This window comes from Microtus pennsylvanicus, chromosome 2 (assembly GCF_037038515.1).
Source record: "Microtus pennsylvanicus isolate mMicPen1 chromosome 2, mMicPen1.hap1, whole genome shotgun sequence".
Lineage (NCBI taxonomy): Eukaryota > Metazoa > Chordata > Mammalia > Rodentia > Cricetidae > Microtus > Microtus pennsylvanicus.
In genome coordinates, this window is record NC_134580.1 from 82,676,768 (window position 1) to 82,686,192 (window position 9,425).

The following is a 9,425-nucleotide window of genomic DNA, read 5'->3' on the forward strand; positions in this document are numbered from 1 at the left end:
GATATTTTAATCTTCAAATCTAAAATTAGTGATAAAAGTGGAGATATTAAGATTAAGAAAGAAAAGTCAAAAGAAATAAATAAAGACTGAGAGACAAGGAAAAAAAAGAAGAAATGAAACAGAAATTTAGAAAGGCAGAAAAAAGCAGCTTTCATGAATAAATTATTCAAACTATCATATGAAATCTCACCATTTCGAGTTGAAAGGCTGTAAGTATATAACAATAAGTAACATCCATCAGAACTAGTAATACATTATTGTTTAGAAATAAAATCCAAAAATATAACCAAAGTTCAAGGAAAGACAATGCTAAAAACTCGTCCTTGGCATATGATTTCTCAGTTTATTTGATGATCCATTTTTATCCAATTTACAAATTTAAAAGAATTTGCTCAATTGTGTCTCTTTAAAATAATCATACATAGATTGGGGACCTGGGAATTTTGTGTTTATGTTTAAAATATGTCACAGGCTTATCATTCTGGTATTATGGCAGTCAAGTAAAGAGCCTGTGAATATATCTCAGGTATTCCTTGAAGAAAATGATCTCTGAATCCATGCCAAAAACATAGATTTATGGTGGAAAAATGTAAAGAGAATATTTGGAATTGATATTTTTCATAAAATACTCACTTACATACCAATAGAGACTATTTTTCAGACTGGTAGTAGTTTTTCCTATATTCAGCAAAAATACCTAATTAGAAAGAATGTAGAAACTCAAGGAAGATACTTTAACTGATTGGGTACAAGGCTTAATCAATTCTGACCATTAAGTTATTGTTTCTGTTTCAGGAATTCTTAATTAAAGTCTGTCTCTCTGAACATTTTGGAGCCCAGTGTAAAAAATGGAAGAAACAAACCAGTCTGTGGTGTCTGAATTCATTTTTCAGGGATTTTGCACCTCAAGGGAACTGCAGATTTTTTTCCTGCTTCCATTTTCCACCCTCTACCTGATGACTGTGGTAGGCAACCTCTTTGTGGTGATATTAATCATCATTGATCACCATCTCCATTCTCCTATGTACTATTTGTTAGCCAATCTCTCATTTATTGACTTCTGCCTTTCCTCAGTTACTACCCCCAAAATGATCACAGACCTCATAAAAAAAAAATAAAAGCATTTCCTTCGGGGGCTGCATGAGCCAGATCCTCTGCGTGCATTTCTTTGCAGGGGGTGAGATGGTTCTTCTTGTAACAATGGCCTATGACCGCTATGTGGCCATCTGCAGGCCACTCCACTACACCAGCATCATGGACAGACAGAAGTGCATCTGGCTCGTTTTGATATCATGGATCATTGGATTTGTGCATGGCATTATTCAGCTGATTTTGGTCTTGGAACTACCCTTTTGTGGACCTAGAGTGATAGACAGCTTTTTCTGTGATATTTCTTTGGCGATGAAATTAGCCTGCACAAATACTGATACTCTGGGAATCATAATAAATGTTGAGAGTGGTGTTTTAGCAATAACTTGTTTAATTCTCTTGCTGATATCTTACACGTACATTCTACTAACTATTCAGCTTCACTCTAATGATGGTTCATCAAAGGCACTCTCTACCTGTACCTCCCATATTATAGTTGTTGTGCTATTCTATGGTCCTGTCATTTTCATCTATCTATGGCCTGACAGCATCACTTGGGTGGATAAGATTCTCTCTGTGTTTAATACAGTCATCACACCTCTCCTGAATCCGGTCATTTATACGCTGAGAAATAGAGATATTAAGAATGCCATAAAGAAGCTGATAAATCACATGTGAGTTCTGCAATAAGTTCTAAATATCTTATTTTATCAACAAATTCATTGCATACACATTATTTTATATGAATTTTAGTCAAAACTGAATTGGAGAGCAGCTTATTTCTAGAATCTATATGATGTATTTTGTAGATAGTTGTGAAAATAACCACTAGAAAATTATATTCAATATTGTAATACTTATAATTGTATCACATAGAATGAGTAATAGCTCTGTATAAAATATATATAAGAGTTGTGTATGCCACTTTGATTAGATTGTTAGTAAAACAATACACTGTGAATGATTTATCAGTCTTATCATCTTTTAGAATATGGTGTTATATGTCAATCCTAATTCTATGTAACAGAAGGTATTGAAGATATCTGTGAAGACTGCAGCCACTTAGAAATCAAAATGCTAAACAAAGCACATCATAAAATTATTTACCTTATATTGATATAATCTCTGTCATTTTCAAGTCTTAACTATTATATGGATTCTGAATTTTCCTGTATTGTTTACCATAACTGAAAGAACAATCTGTTAATAATATTTGAATGTACTTTCTTCAGTTCACAATTTTTTGCATCATATAGATTTTATACTATATAATGAAATAACATAATTGCCAAAGGCAGTTGCGTAAACATTATGTGTTCTTTTATGTTTTGTTTTCTCTTGTTTTTTAAGACAGGGTTTCTCTGTAGCTTTGGAGCCTGTGCTGGAAATAGCTCTTCTAGAACATTTTGGCCTCAAACTCAGAGATCTGCCTGCCTGTGCCTCCCCAGTCCCAAGATAAAAGGCATGCACCACCACTGTGTGGATACATTATATATGCTTGATAATATGGTATTCATAACAATTCATATTATATATAATTTGGAGTAATGGGTTATTTTGAATAACCTATATTTATACATGTTTACAATAGTTGAATTCTATCTCATGTCTAAACACATATGAAAGTCTTAACTTCTTAAATTTCATGATAATATTTCATGAGCTAATGGTTAAAATCAACCTGTATATATAACCTAATAAGCTAAAGAGGTTGTCATAATATGAATTATCTAACCATAACAAACAAACACCTGTATCACTTTATTTTTGCTGAGATCATATGACTACAGATAAGCATTGTTCATGTCTGGTCACAGAGGTTGATGTATACATATGTATCTTTTTCAGAAGAAATTATCTCTAGTGTGATTATAGACTTAACCCTCAACAGTTTTGTCACTATATTTTTATCAAATACATTCTTTGACAATGTCTGTAATAAGATGATTACATCTGATATAATCTTTTACCTCTTATATCTCTCCCAATCTTATTACTCTCTTCCCAAGCCACACAAACCACAGGAGTACCTTTATATATTTACATATTTTGTTTTGTTCTGTGGTTCACTGCAATGATTCATTGACATGTGCATCCATTGTTTGCAACTCTCCCTGTAAAACTATGAGTGCAGTAGTCGGTAGAACTGAAGAAAACAGCTAGCACTATTCCAGAAACATCAGTAGCTCACAGTTCAACAAAGAGATCATAGGTACACTCTGATCTTTGATTGACCATTTACTATTTTCTTGTATAGTGCCCATGTTAGGCAGCTTTGGGATTATAACTGCATTGGCTGTGCCAAGCCTACAAGATTGCATTTCATAGTTCTTGCATTCTTACTAAACCTTTTCTCATTCTTTCTCAGCATTATTTTATAAGCAAGTTTTAATATACAGACAGCTTGCCCACACATGCTCATGGTTATACTTCAACAACAGAACACCTTAAGGACTCTTTTGTAAACTAAATTTTTGAACTATAAAATGACTTCTTATTGCCTGTGTAGTTAATAAGGATATAAATTTTATTTAAATTTTAACGATTATCTTAGTGACATTACTTATATTTAAGGTGTTTCATAAAGAAGAAACTACCAGTCAGATAGTTCAACAGGTAAAGGAGATTCCTGACAAGCCACAGGACCTTAATTAAAATCCCCCAAGCTCACATGGTAGAGGAAGAGTACAATGCCTATAAGTTTTGATCTAACATCCACAAGTATTTCCACATAGGCACACATGGAGTAAATTTACACACACACACACACACACACACACACACTATATGTATGACATTATTCCATATGCCATCACTTATTTTCTTGTTTGCATGCCCACTGGTGGGCTTCTTCTTCTGACTTACTCTTTCTTTCATTTATACAAAAATAATTTAGATAGTTCATTCTCCTGAATCAGTGTCATTTCACTTAATTTGACCTATATTTTTTGATGATAGCCATTATGAATAGGCAATAATATTAACTCAAAATCTCACTGATTTCGTTCATTTGTTTTTCATTTGTTTGTTGGTTTTTGTTGTGAAGTTTTGTGAGTTTTTTTGGTTCTTTGGGGTTTTGTCTTATTTTGTTTTAATTTTTTATTTATTTGTTTTGTTTGTTTGTTTTGGAGCTAAAAGTTAAAACATATGTTAGGTCTTAAGTATGCTAGGGAGTCTCCCTAACACTGATCTATATATTCCTGTTATTTTTGTATATTGAAAAGTTAAAGTAAGATCTTTCTAAGTGGGTCAAGTTATCTTTGACTGAATTTTTCCCAACCTAACCTCCCTAGGAGTTGAAATTGCAAGCCTGTTTCTTCAGGCTAAGTAAGTTTGATATGTATTTACTGCATCCCTAAACATTTGACCTAACATTTCTGAAAATTCTGCTGCCATTCATTTAAGAAGTAGAAAAACATGATCCTAACAGTATTAATTAAGTACAAGTTAATTCAAACTGTCAAAGAAGTCTTTAGTAAAGAAGTGATGTCAGATATCTCCTAACACCTGATTTCAAAATATACAACAGAAGATTGGTTACAATCAGCATGTGACAGACACAAAATAATAATGTTCTGAAATTTGTAGCTTAGAAATAAGCTTACAAAGCTAAGATATATCATTTTTGCAACATTTCAAAATATATTGTGGAGGATATGGTAATCCCTAGTAAATTCAGAGGAACAAATCTCACTGTACCTGTAGCCTTCACACAATAAAATTCAAAATAGATCAAAGTTTTACAACAAGCACATTTACACATTAAACTAAGTAGTTACTTATTAAGTAGTTATTTATCTTAATACTTGAGACTTTATTTATTTGTTTTGTTTGTTTGTTTGTTTTGGAGCTAAAAGTTAAAACATATGCTAGGTCTCAAGTATGCTAGGGAGTCTCCCTAACACTGATCTATATACTCCTGTTATTTTCGTATATTGAAAACTTAAAGTAAACCAGACAAGTAGATTAAAATGTGATGCAAAAGTCATTGCTTGTTCAATGTACATTCAATAATAAAATTTTAGATGCCCCAAATAGGTGGTAAACAGCAAATAAATTGGCCTCAAACAATGTCATCCCCTCAAACTTTGTAAGAATTATTTAGAATCTATATAGAACACTAACTATAGATTAGTTTTAATCTTATGGATGCCTATATTATGAAACATGAAACAAAATTTAAATGACTGTAGAAATATTTATTACATTAAGAAAATAATTTTGTGAATAAAATTATGCTTTGTGGTACCTGTTGGAGGCAAGAAAGAACTAAAATAATATTTTTATAAAAAAGAATATATAAAGCTCATGACAAAGTATAGGAACATGATTTCTTTTTCTTTGAAAAATAAATTAAGTTCACCTAACCAAAGTATATTATTCCAAATATTAACTTTTCTAAATTAGTGATATAAGAAAAGCTATTCCTGTTGGCTTTACTCAAATTCTTAGAAATATTATTTATTCACCTCACATCTACCTTCTTTCTTTTTCTCTTGTTCCTTTTGTTTATGTGTTTGCTTGCTGGTTTGTTTGTTTTGTTTTTGTTTCTTAAAAACAAAATTTTTCTGTGTAACCATGGTTGTCCTGGAACTGGCTCTGTAGACCAGGCTGGCCTAAAACTCACTGAGTTGCACCTGTCTCTGCCTATTCAGTGTTGGGATTAAAGTTTTGGGGCCACTACCATATAACTTCATTTTTGATATTAAAATATAATCACATCATCCTTTTTTCCTCTTTCCACTCCTTCCTCCAAACTCTCCCATATTCCTCTATACTTTCCTTCAAATACATGGCCTCTTTTAAAATTAATTGTTATTGCATATATATATAATCACTTTATACAATGTGACTTGAATGTGTGATTACAGGGCCAACCATCTCTTCCAACCTTAGCTCTCCTTAGTTGTCTATAGTTCTTTATGTAGGATTGAGGCATCATAGGCTTTTCCCTGTACTTTGGAATGTCCTTTGGTATCATCCTCACGTGACTCATATTTGAGCAGTCATTTGGTGAAACTTTGTGGGTGTCAGAGGAACAGGGAGTTGGCTGTGAGAATGTATATTTTAATAATATCAGATGCCTCATCTTTCCTTGTGTCTCGTATTGTTACAAAAAAAAACCAACTTAAACAATGGATAAAATATCTGTAGTTCTTCAATTCTGTATCATTCAATTTTTTTCTATTACATGTTTAAGTTTATCTTAAAATGATACGTTTATTGCCATAATTTCACAAAATGAAGAAACTTTTCTACTTTTTGTTCACATTTTCTGTAGGTTCCTTGTCGTGAACTTTTACTCCTTATGTAAACCAAATGTATAGGTGACAACATATTTTGAAAAACTATAGAATTGTTTTCTATACATTACCAATTTTTATGTTGACACCCAGTTTTGCCAGCATCATTTTTTGAAAATGCTTTCTTTTTCTACTTTATAGTTTTAGCTTCTTGGTAAAAAAAATCAGGTGTTTATATGTGTGTGGAATGAAATCGGGATTTTTCATTCAATTCTATTGGTCCACCTGTCTGTTTTTGTGCTTATACAAGGCTGTTTTCAGTATTATAGCTCTGTAGTAGCACATGAAGTGATGCCTCAAGAACATTCTTATTATACAGGATTGTTTTGGCACTTCTGAGCTTTTTGTTTTTCAGTTTGAATTTGAGTATTATCCTTTTTTAGGTCTGGAATTTTTATAGGTATTGCATTGAATCTATAGAATGCTTTTGGTAAAATTACTATTTTTATTATGTTAATCATACTTATCCAAGAGCGTGGGATATCTTTCCATTTTTTTATGTCTTCTTCAATTTCTTTCTTCAAGGCTTAAAGTTCTTGTCATGAAGGCCCTTCATTGTTTGATTAGAGGTACCCCAAGATAGTATATGTTATTTGTGACTACTGTAAAAGGTGATTTTTTTCCTGATTTTTTCTCAGCTCATTCATCATTTGTATATAGTAGAGATATTGATTGTTTTGAGTTAATCTTGTATCCCACTGCTTTACTAAAGGTATTTATCAATTGTAGTGTTCCCCTGCTAGAATTTTTGGGGTTAATTATGTGCTGTGGGAATTCCTTCAGCCAATAGCCTTGGAGATAGTGACCTACTTTTGCCATGGCCATATGTATTATATATAAAGATGTAAGAACATGTGCAGCCCCTTGGCTGGGGATGTGGTTTCTGTTTCCTATTCAGGCAGAAGATGGCTGAACTGTGAGTCTATCCCTAAATAAAGAAACCTTTATTATACTCCATTCTGGGCTAATGTGGGACTATTTTATTATAATCTACAATAGACAGGCTCCTAATCACATAGAGTAGAGTAGAGCACAAATCTCAGACCATCTCAAAATGTTTGTAGATTTCTACTATTTCTGCCCTACATCTTGAAAACCCTCCACAGCAGAGTTACATATTTAGCACGCAGCTGCAAATATTTTGGCTGATGCAGTGACTTGGAAATTTCCCACGGACTGCCCACCAATGCAGTTCTCCCTACCTATTACTCTGGGAGCACAGGCTTTCTACTTTGTGTTCAATGTTCATGACCCAACCCCAAAATGGCTTCCTCAATTAAGATATCTCCTTCCCTGCTCCCATATTTGCCTTTCCTCTATCTCAACCATCCACTCACCCAAACTCTCCCGAAACCCCCACATCTCCCCTCTTCCTATCCCTCTCCCCTTACATCTACCCTCCCTTCCATGCCCCCAATTTTTACAAGGGGATCTTGTCCATTTCCAACTTCCACGTGGATCTATATATGCTTTTCTTTGGGTTTACCTTATTACTTAGCTTCTCTAGGATCATGAACTATAGGCCCAATGTCCTTTGTTTATGGCTAGAATTCGCTAATGAGTGAGTACAACCATATTAATATTTTGGGGTCTGAGTTATTTCACTCAGGATAGTGCTTGCTAATTCCATCCATTTGCATGCAAAATTCAAGATGTCATTGTTTTATAAAACAGAGTAGTACTCTAATGTGTAGATGTGCCACACTTTCTTTATCCATTCTTCCATTGAGGGGCATCTAGGTTGTTTCCAGAACTAGAACCCTGGCACATGTGTGGCTTTTGATGTCACCATGAGCCACAGATTTCAACACAGGCCTCAACTGTGGTAGGACCATAAACCCAGACAAGATTCCTGGTAGCAACTGGCCCTAAATGTCACTATAACCCAGGTGACATCACAGGCCACTCAGAGCATCATAGTATCATGGTCGGTGTCACCTTTGAACATGAATATGTTCCCAGGTAGCAATCCAGGCACATGGCATCTGCAAGCCCTTTATGGTATCAGCAGTCAAGGAGACCAGCACAAACCCTGAGTGTGGCAGGGCCATAGAACCAAACATGGCCCTCTGCAGTGGCATTTCATTTGTATAATTAGAGCTTTCCCGAGGATAAGAAAAGTAAAACAGAAACAATGGTCAGTCTTACAGACCAATCAGCAATATCACACACCTTTAATTCCAGTACCCACACAAGCTTGCCATAGAAACCAGGTATTAGTGGTATATGCCATTAATCCCAGAACTAGAGAAAATCATAAAATGAGAAGACACAGCTCTCAGTCACAGACTCAAGCTAAGGTCTCCTGGAGGCAGGATCACCATTTTCAGAATAAGTTTGAGGTAAATGCCAGTGGCTTGCTGCTTGCTTTTCTTATCTTCAGATTAAACCCCAATATCTGTCTCTGAGTATTTATTAATTGTGCTTCATCCCTCAGCAACATCCTTGTTCTGGACATCATCATGGCATCTTGTGGCAGGGCATGCTCCTCAGATCTTCATGGTCCCAGTTACAGAATGATCCTTAGATCACCACATGGCCTCAGGTGATAGCCCAGACCCTGGGTATGCACAGCCTTCCATGGTATCAAGAGCCATGGATATCAACTCAGACACTGGCTGCAACAGGTCCACAGACTCATATATGACAACACAGAACAACATCATAGCCCCAAATAGTGACACAGGCAATCCATATTGGCATGACCATGTGGGCAGTGTGGAATTCAGACACCAGCATAGATTCAGGTGTCTGCCCAGACCCCAGTAATCAGAATGGCCTTCAGTAGTTACTGAAGACACAGATATCAAGAAAGACTCTGGCTACTCAAGGGCCATGAACCCACACATGGCCTGTGGCAATAGCTTGAACCAGATGCCATCATGTCCCCTAGTGGAAGCACAGAACACTCACATCAACATGCCTCTAGTGGTGAAATGGCCCTCAAACAACCAAGTGGCAGCCAAAATTCTGGGCATCCCCATGGTTTAAGGCAATGTAGGTCATGGACATCAACACAGACTTCAGATGAAG

The 9,425-nt window shown here is 34.9% G+C and overlaps 1 pseudogene; it reads left to right on the forward strand.

Annotated features, from left to right (window-relative positions):
• The first annotated feature begins 848 nt into the window (after positions 1 to 848).
• Positions 849 to 1,767, forward strand: LOC142844934 (olfactory receptor 4K3-like; annotated as a pseudogene).
• The last annotated feature ends 7,658 nt before the right edge of the window (positions 1,768 to 9,425 follow it).